This window comes from Chionomys nivalis, chromosome 3 (genome assembly GCF_950005125.1).
Source record: "Chionomys nivalis chromosome 3, mChiNiv1.1, whole genome shotgun sequence".
NCBI classification, from domain to species: Eukaryota; Metazoa; Chordata; class Mammalia; order Rodentia; family Cricetidae; genus Chionomys; species Chionomys nivalis.
The window spans coordinates 94,419,464-94,438,926 of NC_080088.1; positions in this window are offsets into that span (position 1 = coordinate 94,419,464).

Consider the following 19,463-nt stretch of genomic DNA (forward strand, 5'->3'; position numbering starts at 1 on the left):
CTAGCCTTGCAGGGTTGTCCCGAGGAGCCCTTCAGGTCCTGATGGCCCTCATAGCTACAGACAGAAGGTCCCATCCTTTAGACCTCAGTCCCTGTTTCTCCCTTGTCTGTGGTGTGCTGGCTACTGAACGCAATGACCTGGATGCCTGGCTGACCCTAATGTCCCTCTCTCACCCTGGTCCAGCGTCCCCTGTGTCCCTAGCCTCCAGCACCATTTCTAACCTTTGGTGACTGCTGGCCAGAAGCCTCTGCCTGTCTCCACCTCACAGCTGCCTTTGGCCCTGGGCCTCATTTCAATGTACAACTCTTTCTGGGTCCCTAGCCTGAGTCTTTCTTTGCTGAGGACCACGGGATCAGACAAAGCTGCTCAGTCCAAAGGAATGGGCGCCAGCCTCCCTCGGAGGCCACACAGAACTCAAAGGCCAGCCAAGAGATGCATCTGGAGACTGCCAGGGAAAGGGCCAAGGGGTTCTCTCAGCTGCCACTGTGTAGGGGGCCCCTACTCTGCCCTGACAGCGTGGGCCTGCCTTCAGGCAAACCTGCAGAACGCCTCAGGGTTGGGTACTGTACATGGTGAGCACAGACTGTCCGTAGGTCCTGGTGGCTCACCAGCCCAACTCTTTGTCTTTCATTTCTCTGTGTGTTGGTTGTAGGCCTTGGAGGGTTAGAGAGTTGGGGAAGTAGGATTCCGTACTGGGTCAGCTGGAAGCATCGGAGGCCAGGCTGGGTCTTGCCTGACCTCCAGGCAGTGGGGAAGCTGCATTCCAGCCTAGGCTGGCTGGGGTGTCCTGAGAGTATTTGTTTCCTGAACTCGGGCAGAACCTCCCTGGAAGGTTTTCAATCCTATGTCAGAAGACAGCCTGGACCCTGACAGTCACTGGAGCCTGTGATGGCAGGGGAACTGGTGTGGTTTAGAATTCCGGTGGCTGCAGGGTAACCAAATCCTTGGATGGAACAGCCCTAGAAAATGGAGCTTGCACACTGCCATGGTGTGGGATAAGGTGACCACGTGACCAACGGATGCAGACTCAGAAGGGTGCACTGGGGATCCAATGGCACTGAACCCAGCGAGATGATATGACCGAGAAAATGACAACAGCAAGTGCAGCGCCAACTGTCACACTTTTATTTTTAAGTTCACGTAACTGGATTTTAAAGACATGAGTATGGAGAATCAAAGTCAGACTTCATCCTTGCACACCAAACACTTGTACACTGAGTCACCCCTCCGTCTTGTGTGTGTGTGTGTGTGTACAAAGGAACCAAGCATACTAGGCAAGAGCTCTATCACTGAACTATTCTGCCAGCCCCTCACTGGGGGATTCTAGGCAGGGGCTCTACCACTGAGCCACACCCCAGCGCCTCACTGGGGGATTCTAGGCTGGTCCTCTGCCACTGAGTCATGTTCCCAGACCCTTACAGGGGGATTCTAGGCAGTGATCTACGACTGAGTCGTTATCCCAGTTGAGGATAAGGAGAAATTTTACAATATTAAGTAAAAAACTTTACCCTGCCTACTGGAGTCTGACGTGCAAATGGCTGAATAGCCCTAGCCCAAGGACACAGGGACCTTGTCCCTGCTGGGAGCAGCAAGCTGCACCTTCAGCACAGCAATGAGAAGCTGCCTACGTAAGATGTCATCAGAGAGTGCCACTGAGAAGATGCTTGGGAGAAACAGGAACGACAGCCCTGTTTTAATTTGAGTTACTATTGTTACTGTGTGTGTGGAGGTGTGTACCTACCATGGTATGCATGCGGAGGTCAGAGGACAACTTTGTAGAGTTAGCTATTTGCTTCCACCTTTATATGGGCCCAGGGATTAAACTCAAATTGCTAGGATTGCAGGGCAAACACCTTTACCTGCTGAGCCATCGCACCAGCCCAAGATCCGTTTTAAATCCTGTGTGTTGGGCAATATCATCTGGGGGCGTCTCTGTTGCGGTGGAAACAGCACGTCTGTTGTCTTGAGACAGCACTAAGGTTGACTTTTAGCCTTGTCCGATTTGAACTATCTGAGATGTAAAGTTAAATGGTCACCTGGGGCAGATGACAGAATGTCAGGCAGGCTTCGCCCAAGCTGGTGGCAGTGTCCTTGATCAGGGCTTGGGCTACTCAGAGTTGGCTTCTGTCAACACTGTCTCATGGACAGAGAAACAAACACAGCAGAACACCAGTGACCTCATCTTGGGGCATCTTCGAGATTCATGGTTTTCACTGAGCCAACTGGACCCGAAACAGAGCAATTGCAGAAGGGGTTGGAGTTCAGCTGACACAACGCTGAGTGTCTGGACTGAAGTGTGAAGGGCTCAGAACTCGCTGTGAAATACAACCAATGAAGTGGGTTCTTGAGAGGATAGATGGGTAGGTAAGTGGGTGGGTGAATGGTGTAGATGGTTGCACGGAAGGAGGGATAGATGGGTAGCTGGATGTGTGGATAGACTGGGTGGTAGTACTGGTTTGTGGATGAGTGGGTGGATGCTCAGAAGAGTAGGTGGTTGCATGGATAGATAATAAATTGCTAGACAGGTAGATGGCTAGACATATGTGTTGGTGGGTGGGTGAATGGGTGCTTGTATAGATGGGTGGATGGACAGATGAACAAGAGACCACAGCTAATGTAAATTGTAGAACCCAGACAATGGATACAGCATTTGCTAATAAAATATATGTAAAGCAAAACACAATGTGGTCAGCTAGTGTATTCTACTTCCTTTGAGGGGCCACTTTTTCAGAAGGGATGGGAAAGAATCAAAAAAGAAACTGGTTTACACAAAGCTGGCCTCACCCAACTCCATGTCTCCTGATATTATGGGTGTGTGTGTGGGGAGCATCTCGGATATCAGCTATGGACTTGGGAGCTGGGCAGCAATGCATTCCCAGTGTCCGGTACAGGGCCTGGTAGTGGTGAGCACCAGGTCTGTGTGTGGCCAGGGGACCACAGTTTCTGCTGATTTGGATGGCGAGGATGATGGCTCTATCTGACAGTAAGAGGCTGTGGTCACTCTTGCAGGTGGTCAGTGCTGGCCAATATAAAGCCCATCATCTTGGCACAGTTGCTAAAAGGCCAGACATTCACCAGCCAGCTCAGGGTCTCTGCTTGGTGCCCCTAGGGGTCACTACCCATTGTGGTTTTTGTCTCCAAAGCAGATCTAGCAGGGTTATATCCTTGGCTCCCTGTGCTTGGAGGCAGTTGCTGGGCCTGCCCCAGCTGTCCAGTTTTGTCCCCATGGGTAGCGATGGGACGACCCTGTTCTGGGGCCATGCTTCCTTAGCCTATCCCTCCATGAGCATTTGGGAGAAATTCTGAGGGGAGACTATATCCCCAGGGCTCTAGTCACCCCAGCTGGCCTCGGAGGGGTGTGTTCACTTTGTATGTGCACATGTATGTATGTACATGCACAGTTGTAGATGCCTGTGAGGGGCCCAAAGTCAGACTTTGGTGTCTGTCTTTATCACTCTCCATTTTATTTTTTGAGGCAGGGGCTCTCGCTGAAGCTAGAGCTCATCAAATGGCTAGACTGTGCTGGCCAGAACTTCAGCGATCACTTATCTCTGCCCTCCCAGTGCTGGTCTTACAGCTGTGCCCTGAGGGCTCATCATTTCTGTGGGGGCTGGGAGCCTGAAATCAGGTTAAAACCCACTGGGACAGCTCTCTCAATGAATCCCCTGCCATGTCCACTTCTCTCTGTATCCTGAGGTTGTCTTCAGCCCAGGTCCTGTGGATGTCCCACCATCACCTATGGGAACCCCTCCCATCTCCTGGGTGCTTCAGTCTGTGCTGGTGGTACAAAGAACATACCAAGACAGAGCTTCCTCTCTCCAGCAGTCCAGCTCTGCCCATTCCTAGAAACAGCTGACCACTCTTTGCACACATGGTTGGGCATTATGGGCTTTTCTAGAACCATGCTTGTGTGGAATCTTGACCATGAGAACTCTCTCCTCCACCCCAGGAAGTAAGGAGCCAGTATGAGCTAGATGAAGCCACTAAAGGCCCAGCAGTTATCCAGACTACATCAGAGTGACTTCCAGAAGCCTCAGACTTGGGTACCGAGAGAGGGTACCCAGACTTGGGTACAGAGAGAGGGTACCCAGCGCTTCTGATGTGCCTACAGAACCTCTTTTTGTGCAGGTGGCTTTATTGCAGCCCAGCCTTCATCCTTGAGCTTGAGAGACTTGGGGTAGGGGAGGCGATTCACAAGAATCCAAGAAATCCTCGATCTGCCTTCCTGAGTTCCAGGCACCAGACTAGTATGATTCCTGAGTCCTGTCAGGGTCATGACTGGGAGGTCCTTGATACAGCGACGCAGAACATCTAGTAACCTAAGCATGGACAGCTTGCCTTTCTTTCTGGGAAGTGCTTATTTAGTCTTTGAGAGAAACACACTTTTAAAGCATACACTCCCTGTGCCGGGGAGGGTTGGGTTGAATGAGCCCTTGTTGGCTGAGTACTGCGTGCATTTTGAAAGGGTCTGTGGACTGAGCCAGGGCTCAGAAGAAAGTTGGAGCCTGCCGCCACAGGAGTGGGCACTGCTGTTTGGGTCTGAGCCAGAGACCCTGGGTCAGGCTAGAGGGTCAGTGAGAGGCCTGTTCCAACCCGGCAGGACAAGTGCGACCTCTCCAAACCCATCTCCAGGATTATAGGCTGTACGTGTACTCAGGGGGATCCACTGGGATTTATGGGGATTGCCTTTTCATGACTCAGTTTCCTCGTCTCTGGTATCACAGACTGTGTGGGGTATCTTAAGATCTAAGAGCCTCTCTGCACCTTCGACATCTCTGCTTCCCAGAATCTTTTCCATTGGAGACATTTGCACCCGATCCTATCAGAATCAGGCTGGGTGGGGGAACACGTCCCGAGAGAGGAGGGGGCAGTGCTTTGTCCCTCCAGACTGGGTGAGGTCTTCCGCCACCGTCTTTTGAGATCCCGTCCAGATACACAGATCTCAGGAGAGCATGGTGGCTCTCTCTCTCTCTCTCTCTCTCTCTCTCTCTCTCTCTCTCTCTCTCTCTTTCTCTCTCTCTCTCTCTCTCTCTCTCCTCTGACCTTCAATTGCACAAATTGCACTCAGCGCAAACCCGTTAAGCTAGATTTCAGCATGCAGGGCCAGAAGGGCGTTTTCATGTGTGTGACTGACACCAGTTATCTGCACGTTCTCCTTTAAGCACCTTGTATCTGCAGACTCCAAATCCAAATCTGAGTCCCGCACCTGGGGCAATGCCTAGGTTGGAATTCTCTGTGGGCGTATTTGTGAGGGATTGTCTTGATAACAGGTACGCAGTGGGTTCGACCCTCTGTGGGCAGCAGCATTTCCTAGGCAGAGGGGTACTGGACTCCAAGAGAGCTAGTTAGCTAAAATGGTGAGCTGGATGGAGAGCAGGGCTCCTCCATGGTTTCTGCCGCACTTCTTGGGCCCTGAGGGAGTTCCCTGGTTGGAAGCAATGCTATGTGGATGAGCAAGCAGGCCTGCCTCCAGCTTCCTGCCTCGAGTTCCTGCCCTGACTTCCCTCAGCGATGATGGACTGCGATCTGGAAGTGTTAAATAAATAAGCCCTTTCCTTTCCTGAGTTGCTTTTGGTCTGACTGTTTTATCACAGTCAACAGAACAAAATTAGAACGTCAGGGCAGGGCACAGGCAGGGCAGCGGGGAGCTGGGCAGAGAGCCGTGAGCCTTATTCCTGTAGAAGACAGGGTGAAGGGAACTGGGATGGGAACAGAGACACCTGAGGAGAGAGGTCCCTCAAGGGATGCCAAGAACCCTTGGGGCTCTTTGCAAGGAAGCCAGGAATCAGAAAGCCAGAAAGCACGAGGCGTCCTTTAGGTGTGTGGAGGGCACTGAGTCTGGACTTAGGGACTGCTTCCAATGTCCCCATTCCCCACATATTGTCTTTTGATGAATTGATAGGAGGGTGGTCTCCACGGGGTGACTCTGTTCTCAGACAGTAAGGAGCGGTAGAGGGCATAGGACTCCGGGTTATTCCAGAAAACCTTCTACTTAAGGGGTCACACTGGGGGGCAGTTCTAGATGTGGATGTACCAAGAGACACGGTGACTACTGAGGATGCCACAGGCTTTGTGGAGAGCAGAGGGGGAAGGGGTGTGGTGCAGGGAGCAGGGAAGGAAGGGTTGTCAGGGTATAGGGAAGGGTAAGAGGGTTGGGAAGGATGGGCAGAGGTGGGGAGGGTGGCAGCTTTCATGTCCTCCAGTGCCACTGTTCCCTTGCTGATCCCCACAACAAGGACAGATCTTCAGCCTTTGAGGTCCCTGTGTCTCTGCAGCTGGGCAAGGGGTCCTGAGGGAGGGTCCCAGATGGCAGGGACTTTCATCAAGACCTTGACCTTCCTGTTTGTGGCCCAACCCTTTTTGCAATGGCAGCAGGGAGCAGCTTGGAGCTCAGCCTGGCTCCTGAGATTCTAGTCTATGTCCACAGTCACACAATCATCCCTCTCACAGGTGACACTTGAGAAATACCAAGAACTTCAGCAGAGGCCACATGATTCCTCAGAAAACATCAGTGTTTGAAGCCTGGAGGCTCAATCTTTGTTTGTTTGTTAATTAATTAATTTATTGTTTATTTTGATGTTTTTGAGGCAGAGTCTCACTATGTAGCTTTGACTGGCCTGGGGCTCACTTTATAGACTAGCCTCACACTCAGAGAGATCCACCTGCCTCAGTCACCCGAGTGCTTGGATCAAAGGTATGCCGGCATTTAAAATAGCAGTGAGCCAAGCCTACCTCTTGATCCTGGAGCTGTGGCTAGGAAGAGCAGAGGCTATGGATGGGAAAGACTGAACCAGGCAGCAAGATCAGCTTCTGCACTAGCGGGTCTGGCTCTTGGGTGTATGTCAAGGCTGATGCTTCTGGCTTTGCTGGATGGTGCCTTGTGTCCTAGAGCAAACTCCAAGGTTGGTCTTTGTCCCTGTAGCTCTCCATCCAGTCATCCACACCCCTCAGGAAAGAGCAGGGCCTGGACCACTAGGATTTTGCGGCTGAGAGAAACAGGACGAGGAGACAATTGCAGAGGTCCCTCAGCTGGGTGGGCTGAAGTATCATATGGGAAGGGCTCTCCTGGCCTCCTGGCACTGTGAAGTGAGCAGAAAAGAGTGCCCCTGGCTCCTGAGCTGCAGCGTCAGCTCCTACAACCCCTCCTGGGCCACGTGCCTGGCCAAGAGCCCATCTGCTCACTCCTGGCTACCCCTCCAGGCCTGGACTCAAGTCCAAGAGGGGGCAGGGTTCCAGGAGGAGGGAGCCAAGGCTCTCTGGACAATCCAGTGTTGCTGCTGGCCAATTGGGATGAGATTCCAAACAAACACCCTCTCTCAGCCCTCATGCCTCCCGCAGACTCAGAGGTAGTCAGGAGGTGCCAGCAACGGACTCTTGCCAGGATGGAGATGTGGCCAAGAGGGCAGCGAGAACACTTCTTTCCCAGGGTCAGGGACCAAAGCCAGCAGACCGCCAGCTTGGCCCAAGGTTACGAGTGAGCGCGAAGCTGCTCTGTATTCAATTCCTGAGGGAAGATCAGAAAGTCTAGCACGGAGTCAGGTTAGCATTGAAACTATCATACACAATGCAAGTAATAGTGTCGAGAAAAACAGGTCAAGACTGCAGTGCACACATGTAAACCTAGCCTGGGAGGCAGATGCAGGAGGATCATGAGTTCCAGGACAGCCTGGGCTACACAGCAAGACCCTGACTCAAGAAAGCAAAACAAGCACACTCCTCCAAAGTGTATTCTCTAGAATAAGAAAACAATGACTAAAGTTGCGTTGCTGTATACTTCAGCTGATCTCCTTAACAGAAGCCCTTAAATGATTTCCTGAATGGCTGGATCGACACACCTACTTTTGTATTTATTCCTTCATGACGTTACATCATGATCTCATGTGCTCCCTGAGAAGTCACCTTGTCATCCATACATGAGAAGACAAAGGACGCGTGGTGAGTTTTAATCCCACAGGCTCTTGAATAGATCTACAGACACTTTGAGAACTGTGGCTATAAATTATCTGATTAACACTAGAGAAGGTAGGGAAGTTGAAAAATAAATAAGGAAATCAAAACAATAACAAATTCGCTAAACACCCTCAAACAACAAAATGAGACAAAAATCAACTAGCAAAATTTGGCACTTAAACGAATACCAAAGTTTACAATAAATGTAAATGGCTTAGACATCATGGTGTAAATGCAAGTTGACTATGTACTTGGCGCACAATGAAAGACATGTTTTTAGGATGTGCTTTTGCCCTCAGATGTTGAACCCCCTTCTGCTCAGCTTGTGTGGGTCTTTGAGAGATAAAGTCAGCTCAGATAAGAGCTCTACCATCACGGCCTCTTAAACTGTTCTAAGCCGGGCCCGAGTCTCACCTTGTCTTCACAATATCACAGTATCTTCACAATATCAAAAGAGTTATTCCCGAGGGCTGATTTGAATCTCAGAAGGAACAGCACAACCAGACTTAATCTGGCTGAGCCTATATATGTCTAAGAAAGCCCTAATTTAGTAGTGGTTGGACACAGGATTTATTTGTAGCATTTGTAAGCTCCATTTTACAGATGGGAACACAGAGGACCAGGTGCAGAGTGAGAGGCCCTAAAGGAGAAGTCACACAGAGGCATTTGTAGACCCTGGTTGGTGTCTGTGAGAGTTCTGAGTTCTGCACTGAGATTTTTTCTCTAGGTCAGGATCCATGCTCGGGAAGTGCACTGCTTCAGTTTCTACAGCTGAACACCTGCCTGGTTTGTGTGGTGTCAGATCAAGTGCTGGTTTGGTTGGACATTCTCTTTTCTCCTCTGTGGGATGGGCACAGAAGGCTATTGGGAAAGTTCAGGCGCTGCAGGAAACTGAGAGGTTGACCCCATGACTGGCCACTAGCTAAAGTGGACATCATGACTATGCTTGGCTCCAGCCTGGGGTATCATCAGATCCTTTCATAGCTGGGCTCCTTGGGTCTACATTTCAAGATGTTGGGCCAGAAAGATTGGTAAAGAGTTTGCCATGTAAACATGAGCATCTGAGTTCGGATCCCCAGGATCTATGTAAAAATCTGGGTGTGGTAGTGTGCCTCTGTGACTCTGGGACCAGGAAAGTGGAGACAGGAGGATCCGTAGGGCTCACTCTGACAAGACAGTCTAATCAAACTGGTAAGCTTCAGGTGGTGGCACCACACACCTTTAATCCCAGCACCTGGGAGGCAGAAGCAGGCAGATCTCTGAGTCTGGGGCCCACCTGATCTTCAGAGTGAGTTTCAGGACAGCTTAGGATTACCAAAAGAAACCCTATCTCAAAAAACAAACCCACACACACATTGAAGAAGACACTGAGCATTGACCTCTGTGGCACACATGTGCACACACAAACATGGACACGTGCTTGCCTTCATGCATACGCAGGAACATGTATATACACAAAGCATTGAAAAAGTAATTTCAGAATGTCAGAGAATCCCAAGTGCTACTTCTCACCAGCCGGTTTCCTCCAGCCCAACTGGTCCCATTCCTGAGCTGCCTCTGTCTTTGGCATTAACTTCCTGGGGTCCAGACGTCAATCCCAAACCCACTTATTCCATTTTCACCTGAGAGGTGGTGACAGTTCTACAGAGGGCCAAGCTGTCAAGAGCTCACCCTGTGGGACCCTGTGGAGCCTGCTCGCCTTCAACCCATGCTTCTCAGCGCAACTGGCATAACGCGGCATGGGGGCTTCCTTCCGGCAGGCCCAAGCTCCACCCACCCACACAGACACCGCAGTGGGGACACGTATGTTCTCACTCACCTCTTTACCAAAGCTTCCTTTTGCTGTGGCTTCCAGGTTAGAGCAGCTGAGGTCTTCATGCTCTGGGTAGCCTGAAGCCTTGAGACGAAGCTTCTACAGTGTGAGTGCCCCTGGGAAGGGAGAAATCCTGTGGTTGGCTGATCCTAGCATCCTCTCTGGCGTGTGTGTGCATGTGAGTGTATGTGCGCACGTGCACACACGCGCACAGGTATGCAGGTGTGTGAGCATGTAGAAGTCAAAGGACTGCCTTGTGGACTTTCTTCCTCAGGTGTCTCCCACTTTTTCTTCGAGATAGTCTCTCATTGTCTGGAATTTTATTAAATAGGCCATATTAGCTGGCCTACAAGCCTCCAGGGTTCCACCTGTCTTCCACCTCCCATCTTGCCATCACTGGGATGTGTGAATGGCCCAGACACACTTTTCTCCCCAAACATTATGCCCTGAGGGTGCAGGATCTGGAAGACTAGGCAGAGTCCCATCAGGGGACATGGGAATGAGCTGGCTGGCCAGGGCCCCAGTTTGTACTTAGTCTAGAGTCTCCAGACCCATGTCATCCCTGGGGGGAAGGGCTTACAACGTGATCCAGGACCAGGGTTGCAAATCTAGATAGGGACTCGGGGTCTGGGGATGATTATGTGAGAGGAGATATGTGAGGGGAGGGTGACACCTGGCCAGAGGCCCTGGGGGAGGGGCTGGCGTGGGCAGGAAAAAATAGAGAGGAAGGGTGGGTTCGGGAGAGATCCAGAGCTGAGTTCAGAAGACAGCAGCCAGGCCCAAGGCGCAGTAGGGACAAAGACACGTCCCCTCTGCTCCTCCTGACCTCATCTGGGTCTTGTCTACCCCTGCTGCTAATGACAGAAAAATGGCACCTGTCGCCCCAGGACTTACCTGGACTTGGGGAGGTATTTGGAATATCCAGATGACTGTCCTGGGAATTTGAGCCCCTGAGTTCTTTCTGCATAGCCTTCTCTGTGGTGGGCGAGCATGCCCTAGAGAAGTCTTGTCAGTCCGTCAGCCCGTTTTCCTGAATGGGCACAGCTTAGCAGGACCAGTGGTGGCAGCTTCGTAAACTCTTTAAAGCAGCTACTTTGCAAGCATGGGGACCCAGGTTTGATCCTCCAAAGACACAAGTCAGACATGGTGGCACACTCTTGTCATCCTAGCACTGGGGAGGCAGAGACAGGAGGATCTCTGGGACAAACTCCTGTGACCTACTTCTTCCTGCTTGGTCCCATTCCCTAGAGGTTCTACGTCTTCCCGATGGGGACCAAGCCTTCCACGTTTGCCTTTAAGGGACATTTAAGCCCCAAACCCAGGCTCTTAAAAAAAGAGTGTTTATTACCGCTGCGTGTGTATGGTAGCTGGGAAAGCAAGCATGTACCGTAGCACACATGTAAAAGTCAAGGGACAACTTTGTTAGGTCAGCTCTCTCCTTTCCCTTCTTTTTGTGGGTTCTGGGGATCAAATCCAGGTTTTGAAGCTTACGTAGCAAGTGACTGTACCCACTGAATGTCTCACCTGCCTTTCTTTTTTAAATGCAAGGGCTCAGCACATAGCCCAGACTGGCCTAGAACTGTCAATCCTACTGTTTCTACTTCCTGCGTGCTGAGATGACAGGCCTGCACTGCCACACACAGCATCTAGACATTTTTATTTTTAATTTAAAAAAAATGTAATTATATGTCTATGTGCATGTTTGGCCTCATGTGGGTGTGTGCACATGAGGGCAGGTGTCTGTGGAAGCCAGAGGCACTGGATACCACTGGAGCTGGGGTTACGGACAGTTGTGAGGTCCCAAGCATAGACGCTGGAACTCAAACTTCAGCCTCCTGCCGGAGCAGTATGCACTGAACCTCTCTGGGCCCTGCAGGAAGGCTTTTAAGAAACCCACCTATCACAATGCGGCCTGGCTGCTCTTCCCGTCAAGAGGCAGAGCAGATCCCAGCAGCAAGTACTGTGTGTGTGTGTGTGTGTGTACGTGATCATGCTTAGTGATAATGCATTGTAGCTGGCCTTCACAGTGTGCACCTGTCGTCCCAGCAATCAGTAGGACTGAGAGCTGGAGACCAGCCTGGGCTACACTGTGAGACTGTCTCCGAAAACCAAAGTCAGGTTGGAGAGAGAGCTCATCCTGTAAAACCTATAAAAAGCCAGACACAGTGGGGGACATCGCATAATCATCCCCAGACCCCGAGTCCCTATCTAGATTTGCAACCCTGGTCCTGGATCATGTTGTAAGCCCTTCCCCCCAGGGATGGCATGGACCTGGAGACTCTAGACTAAGTACAAACTGGGGCCCTGGCCAGCCAGCTCATTCCCATGTCTCCTGATGGGACTCCGCCTAGTCTTCCAGACCCTGAACCCTCAGGGCATAAAGTTTGGGGGAGTAAAGTGTGTCTGGGCCGTTCCCACATCCCAGAATTCACTCTGAGCCACTTTGAACAGGAATGTACACTCAGGAGGCCAAAGACCTCACAACTTGGGCTTCTGGCCTGGGTCCACTCACTGCCCTGAGCCTGGGTAGGCAGGACCCTGCATGTGAGGGGCTGAGCATAGGGACACAGTACCTGTTCTGTCCTGTGTATCTGTAGCTTTGGCCTGGAAGGGATAAATGAAGGTGCAGAAGCCTGAGGACCAGGCCACGTCAGAATACATTCTACAGAGAGATGTGTGCCCCTCCCAGAGAATTAAAATCTCCCAGGAATCCCAGGCTGAGGGAAGAGACAGGCTGAAGCCTGGTACCTGCCAGAGGGCGGGGGTGTCTGCCTCTCAGGATGAGATTGCACAGGGTTCTGACAACTCCACAGACCACCTGCAGGAAGCAGATGGGCAGGATGCCGCCTTGGCTGGGATGCTTAGCTATGCAGACCTCTTGCCTTCATGTCAGGGCCTGGGACATGGGCTCCAGAGTCACTGGAGACCTTCATTTGTTCCTGTTCCCAGTATGGCCCCACTGAGTAAATCTCCTTTCTCTGCTTCTTGTGATTGGTCTCTTTAATTGTGTACTGGATATGAAGGGCACACCCTAGCCGGTTAAAGCAGCCAGAGTCTAGGCCCTTTTGTTTTAACCAAAAAATTATGACTACAGTTTCTGGGGGACAGAAGTTGGATCTTTGAAAGTCGAGAAGAAGGAGTCCACCCCACAGTTCTGTCCCCCTGTGTCATGCCCTCCTGGGCCAGGCCACCACCCCCAGGCCTGCAGACAATGCTTTGGAAACTCCAGCCAGGGGCAGCGGAGTGTTAAACCAGCCTCTGAGATGAAAGGATCCTTCCTGTTCTGTTTCATCAGATGCCAAAGGAGAGATGGTTTAACATCTTCAGAACCAGGACATGGGGTTTACATCTCGACCCCTGGGCACTGACAAGCTCACTCATCCAGGACAAGGGCCTCTGAGGAAGAAGGGAGCACATGTGGGGGATGGTGTGGGAACATGGCTGGTGGGGAGGGCTAGTCGGGAGGGAGGAACCAAGGGAATCAGGCCTGGCTCTCAAGGAGACCCTCCTTGGCCACCCAGAGCAAGAACCAGGGAGCCAGCTGGGCTGCTGGGCCACACTATGGCTAAGCCCCAGCTTTGCTACCTAGGGAACCTGGGGACAGGGCACCTCTCCCTGCCGGTGGTCAGTGCCCGAAACACCTTGATGAGGGCTTCAAAGGCCTGGGGTGCATTCCAGGCCCCAGGAAGGCAGAGGGGAGTGGTTAGGAAACACTATCTGGCTCCTAATTGCCCAGTAGGGATTAACGAACCTGTCACCCCCCCCCCCCCAGGTGAGCTCTCCTGCCCCTGCCAGGCCACTTTCCTGGAGCTGGGTCCCCTTTGAAGTGTGATTAGTCCAGGAAGAGAGATGTCTCTGGTGACTTACAAAAGCCTAAGGCCCTCTCCAGCATGGGGGCCAATAACCCAGAATGGCCCCATTTTGGTGGACAGCTTGAGATAAGGCAACGTCTGGACCAGACCTTCAGTGCAAAGAGTACAGCCAGCCTGCAAGAGGAGCTGGGCCGTCATGTAATGAAAACCTCCCAGGCTCCTCAGGGCGCAGGAAGGGCCTCCTCCTGACCCCCTGTTGTAGGGTCTGCTGCCCTCTCTCCAGTTGCCACCCTCTCTCCTAGGTCAGGACTCAGCTCTGGCACCCCTAACCTCATTACTGAGGCCTTAAGGGGCAGTTCTAAGGTTCTTGGATGCCCAAGTTCTTCATTGTTGTATTCCATATCTCACTTGTGTGTGTGTGTGTGTGTGTGTGTATGTGTATACTTGCTTGTGTGTGCAGGTGCATGTCTGTGTGTGTGCATCTTAGTATGTATGTATGTATGTTTGTATGTATGTGTGTAGATGTGTGTGCCTGTGTGTATGTACCACACCCTCAGCCCCTCATTGGGGGATTCTAGGCAGGTGCTCTACCACTGAGCCACACCCCCAGCCCCTCACTGGGGGATTCTAGGCAGGTGCTCTACTACCGAGTTTTATTTCTAGCTCTCTTCTTACCTTTTGTTTTGAAATAAGGTCTCACTAAGTTTCCTAGGCTAGCCTTCAACTCACTGTATAGTCCAGACTGGCCTTGAACCTGGCACCTTCCTGCCTTGGCCTCTCAACAACCAGTCTGACAGGTCTGTTTCTTCAGGTTCCTGTCCACAGGTCCTGATTGGCCTTTCCCTCATGATGTGATTTTGGGCATCTTTTCCTGTGCTTGATAGTCAATCTCACATCCTTCAGTCATCCTGTCTGTTCAGCTCTTTTGCAGACAACTCCAGTGATCCTGCTGTCTGTCTCTTTCCCCCCAACAGTATTGGGGTTACAGGCACTTGTGCTTCCATGCTCGGTGTTTTTTGTGGGTGCTGTTGACTTGAACTCAGATCCTCGTTCATGCATAGACAGCAAAGCACCGTTACCCGCGGCCCCTCAACTGCGTTTAACCAGATTCAAGGGCAGCATCCTTGTTGAACGAAGGGCTTCATGACTCGTTTAGATGAACCTCTTCCCAGATGCAACTCTGGCTTTGGCAGAGTGTCTCCTTTCAGGGGTTTCCCCAGAGCTATTGATGGTTTTCCTTGTCGTACAGGGGTATAGATTCATTTATCTGTTTTGGTTTCCTCCCTGAAGCTGTCGGTAGGACTAGAGAGCTCTCTCTCTTTCTCTGTTGTTGAAGTGTCTGGGGACTGGCTGCCTGCCTCCCCCTCCTTCTGTGTGTGAGAGAGCTCGCTAATAATCAGACCCTTAATTAGTTGGCACACTCTGTGTTTCCAAAATACCTTGCTCGCTTTTTTTGATCTTTGAAAACCTTGATATTCAAAGCAGGTTTGCGCCACACTGCCTCTGGAGGACTGTAGGGAGAAAGCTCCGGTCCCACCAGGAAAGGGAAGACAGAGGTCTGGGCACCCTGTTCTTCCTGGGTGTGGGGGGTCCGGCCCAGGGCCAGTCACATGACATGACTCCCCAGCTGTCTGTGACTGTAGACAGGTCTGTGAATTCAGGGTGGTCTGGAGGTGGTCTGGAGCGGGACAGGGTTGGGGGGGGTGCCCTGAGGAGTTATGGGGGAGGGGCTGGCATCCTGCCCACCACCCCTGGAGCTCGGGGCACCACTCTTCCAAAACACCAGCTGGTGCCCATCTTCTCCTGTCTGTGCCCCCATCCCTCCAATCTCATCTTCAGCTTCCACAGTCCTGGGGCCTGGCCATGCTTAGGCACAGCCTTACAGATGCTGGACTTGGGTTTCTTGGAGGAACAGACACAGATAAGCGAACAGAAAGGGGACAGACTCAACAATACAGGGGTGAGAATTCCACGGTGGTAGGAGGGATCTCAGCTCTCGGGTCCTGGAGATGTGCAGTGTCTTCCCCATTCTTCTTAGCATCTGCCCCCCCACCAACCCCATTTGAGCCTACCAGGCCTTCCAGGGAGATGTGTCCCTGGTAGTGATGGCTCTGTAGTATGACAGAGGCCATGGAGGCTCCCGGAGGGAACGTGGAACGGCAGCTGTAAATGCTGATGTTGGACACACCTGGCCAAAGATGAAGCTGGTCTTTTGAGTGCGATTAAGTTTCCCCAAGTACCTCATGTGCACGGAGGGCACATGACTGGAGCACATTGCTCACTCTGTATCACAGAGCCTGGCCAGGAGTGAAAACATGACCAGCGTCCAGAAGGGCGCCTACCGGCCCCTCCCACTGAGGGTGGCTGCCTCCCAACTCCTGACATTCTAATTAATTTCACGAGGCCTGAAGGGATTCTCTTCATGTCCACGTTAGGTTTGCCGGTGCTCAGATCTCAAGGACACCGTTCAACTGGATTTGACAGAACGTGTCCAGGCAGAGCACATGGGCTGCTTGGAGGTCTCCTGGTGACCCTTCCTGCTCACCACCCCTTCCCCACAAGGGCGGGGCTCCAATAACTTCTGGGTTAGTTGCTTTTGTTCGTTGCAGAATCCCACACCGGTGTGAGACCTCCTGAGTGCAGGAATCATGGTGTTTGGAGATTCACTGTGGGTGGTATGGGCCAGCAGCTGGAGGCCTCCTCAGGTTGAGGCCTGACCCATCATCACATATCACAGGTCCTTGGATTGCTTTTCTGTTACTGGACAATTATATTGCTTCCTGTTTTTTCTTTGTGAATCATGGCTAGGCAGGTGTCTACAGCCAAGCCACATATCCAGCCCTTCCCTGGAGGATTCTATCCAGGAGCTCTACCCCTGAGTCACACCCCAGCCCCTCACTGGGGGATTCTAGGCAGGGGCTCTACCACTGAGTCACACCCCAGCCCCTCACTGGGGGATTCTAGCCAGGGGCTCTACCCCTGAGTCACACCCCAGCCCTTCACTGGAGGATTCTAGCCAGGAGCTCTACCCCTGAGTCACATCCCAGCCCCTCACTGGGAGATTCTAGGCAGGGGCTCTACCACTCAGTCACACCCCAGCCCCTCACTGGGGGATTCTAGGCAGGGGCTCTACCACTGAGCCACACCCCAGCCCCTCACTGAGGGATTCTAGGCAGGTGCTCTACCACTGAGCCACACCCCAGCGCCTCACTGGGGGATTCTAAGCAGGGGCTCTACCACTGAGCCACACCCCAGCCCCTCACTGGGGGATTCTAGGCAGGGGCTCTACCACTGAGCCACACCCCAGCCCCTCACTGGGGGATTCTAGGCAGGGGCTCTACCACTGAGCCACACCCCAGCCCCTCACTGGGGGATTCTAGGCAGGGGCTCTACCACTGAGCCACACCCCAGCTCCTCACTGGGGGATTCTAGGCAGGGGCTCTACCACTGAGCCACACCCCAGCCCCTCACTGGGGGATTCTAGGCAGGTGTTCTACCACTGAGCCACACCCCAGCCCCTCACTGGGGGATTCTAGGCAGGTACTCTACCACTGAGTCACACCCCAGCTCCTCACTGGGGGATTCTAGGCAGGTGCTCTACTGCTGAGTTGCATCCTCAGACTTCTTGCTACATTTATTTTGGGGTGGAATCTCACTAAGCTGCCAGGCTTGTCCTTGAACTCTCTCTGTACCTAAGCTGGCTTTGAACTTGTAACCCTCCTGTCTCAATCTCCTTTAATTGGAATGGCAGGACTGAGCATGAGGCCTAGCTTCAAGGTCTTATTCAAAATGACTTCACAAGTCAGTGAGGACCCCCACATAAGGGTCTCCACTGTAGTGAGATGTGTGCCATTTGGTTGGTGGAGCAGCTACCTGGGTTTCTGGAAGCTCAGGGTAGCTCATCTCCCTCCTTTTGGGGTGCACAGGGACCTCCTCAGAGTACTATTACTCCTGAACATTGTCATCTTTCTGTCATCATGTTTCTGAAACAGCTGAGAAGGGCCTGAGGCTTTGGGGGCAGGGCTCACCAAGGCACCATCCCCTGGGTCAGACTGTACACAAAGGCCTCTGAGTGGAATCACCTGCGGTCCAGAAGCTGAAAGGGTCTGGAAGTTTCAGGGCAGCCCAGATGTTTCTGGGCTCCATCCTCACAGCCACTGTGATAACTTCCACCCCACATATCCAGCCCCTGACTGGTGACTTTACTCCTTGAGAACCGCATCGCACTAAAAGGGCAAGTGTCCTTGTCTATGAGGCAGGACCCAGAATGCACCTGCTTAGCTTCGGTAGCCTTAGCCTGGAGTGTGGGGCTGTCTGGCCACCAGTCTACCTCCAAAGAGGTAGATAACAGGTACAAGAAAAAATACTGGGTTTTCTTCAGGCCACACAGAGGTCAGACTGCATCTGTTTGTCCTGCATACATCCTAGGTTTAGCGAGGAGGGTGAGGAAGAAGAGAGATTGAGGAGTTTCAGACAAACTCTAGAAGGTATTGAATTGTCATAAGGAACTGTTATTTTCTATGCTTTCTAAGAAAGAAAAAAAAAGAAAGGGAGAAAGAGAGTGAGAGAGAGATAGAAAGAGAGAGGAAGAAAGAAAATAGAAAGAAAAAAAAAAGGAGAAACGAACTTTCCAGAATGTTCTCTACCCAATAAAAGAAGATAACTAACAGATTCAAAACAATTTTGTTCATTCTTTCTTTTTCTTTTTTTCCCTCTCTCTCTTTCTTCTTTTCAGGACAGGTATACCACAGTATGCCCGTAGATGTCAGAGGGCAGCTTGCAGGAGTTGGTTCTTCCTTCCATCATGTGAGTTCCATGGACGGAACTCAGATCATTGGCCTTGGTGGCAAATGCCCTTACCTGGTGAACTATCTTGCTGGTCTCCAGATCCAGTGTTTTACATCTGCCTCTGTCATCCTGAAGATGGGAGCTGGGTTATAACTGTGCTCTTCCTGTTAGTGTAGACCACAGAAGAGTTGCAATAGTTTCCCTCATCGCTGTAACCGCTGATCAAAGCTGGAGAAACCGCGAGAGTGTCAACAGTGAGAACCACTAAGTTCCTGGATCCAGCTATGCCCTAAGCCCCAATCCAGTCAGGGATTTCCAGTCATCTCGGCTATATGCTACTGTTTAGCTTAGCTATGGATTTGGTTTCTGGGTCCCACAGGTGAGCAGTGTGTCATCAGTGGAGTACTGGGTGCAGAAGCCCCTTCCACCCTCTCCTCTTTCTGTCATTTTTAGTTCCTGGAGGATCATTCCTGGTCAGTGTGTGGTCACAGCTGTTGAGCTGATTTCCTCTGAGTTACTGCTGTCAGCCCTGTTGAAGAGAGCAGCTATGTTCTTCTTCACTCTGTCCTAAACTTTGTTCTTTATAAGGGAGAGATTTTAACCCAAAACAGTCAGCTTGTGGGTGTCCCATGAACCACCATCCCCTGGGTCAGACTCTGTACACAAAGGCCTCTGGGTAGAGTCACCTGCGTTCCAGAAGCTGAAAGGGTCTGGAAGTTTCAAGGCAGCCCAGATGTTTCTGGGCTCCACCCTCACAGCCACTGTGATAACTTCCACCCCACATATCCAGCCCCTACCTGTGACGACTTTACTCCTTGAGAACCGCATTGCATGAAAAGGGCAAGAGACAGCACAGATGGTAGCTTCTGTCTTGTCTCAATTTATTCAAACCACTCTGGGGCTGTTGTAGACTCTGTAGATGGAGCTTGTGTGAGTCTACCCACGTGCACAGGCTACTGTGTAACTGGCCAAGTGCATCTCTTCGAGAGGCATCTATCCCACACTACACACATTTCCATACTGCCACCGTTAACTTATAAGAAGGGTTGTCAATGTTATTAGAGAGAGTTTAGGACGAACACTGAGATGGACAAGTAAGA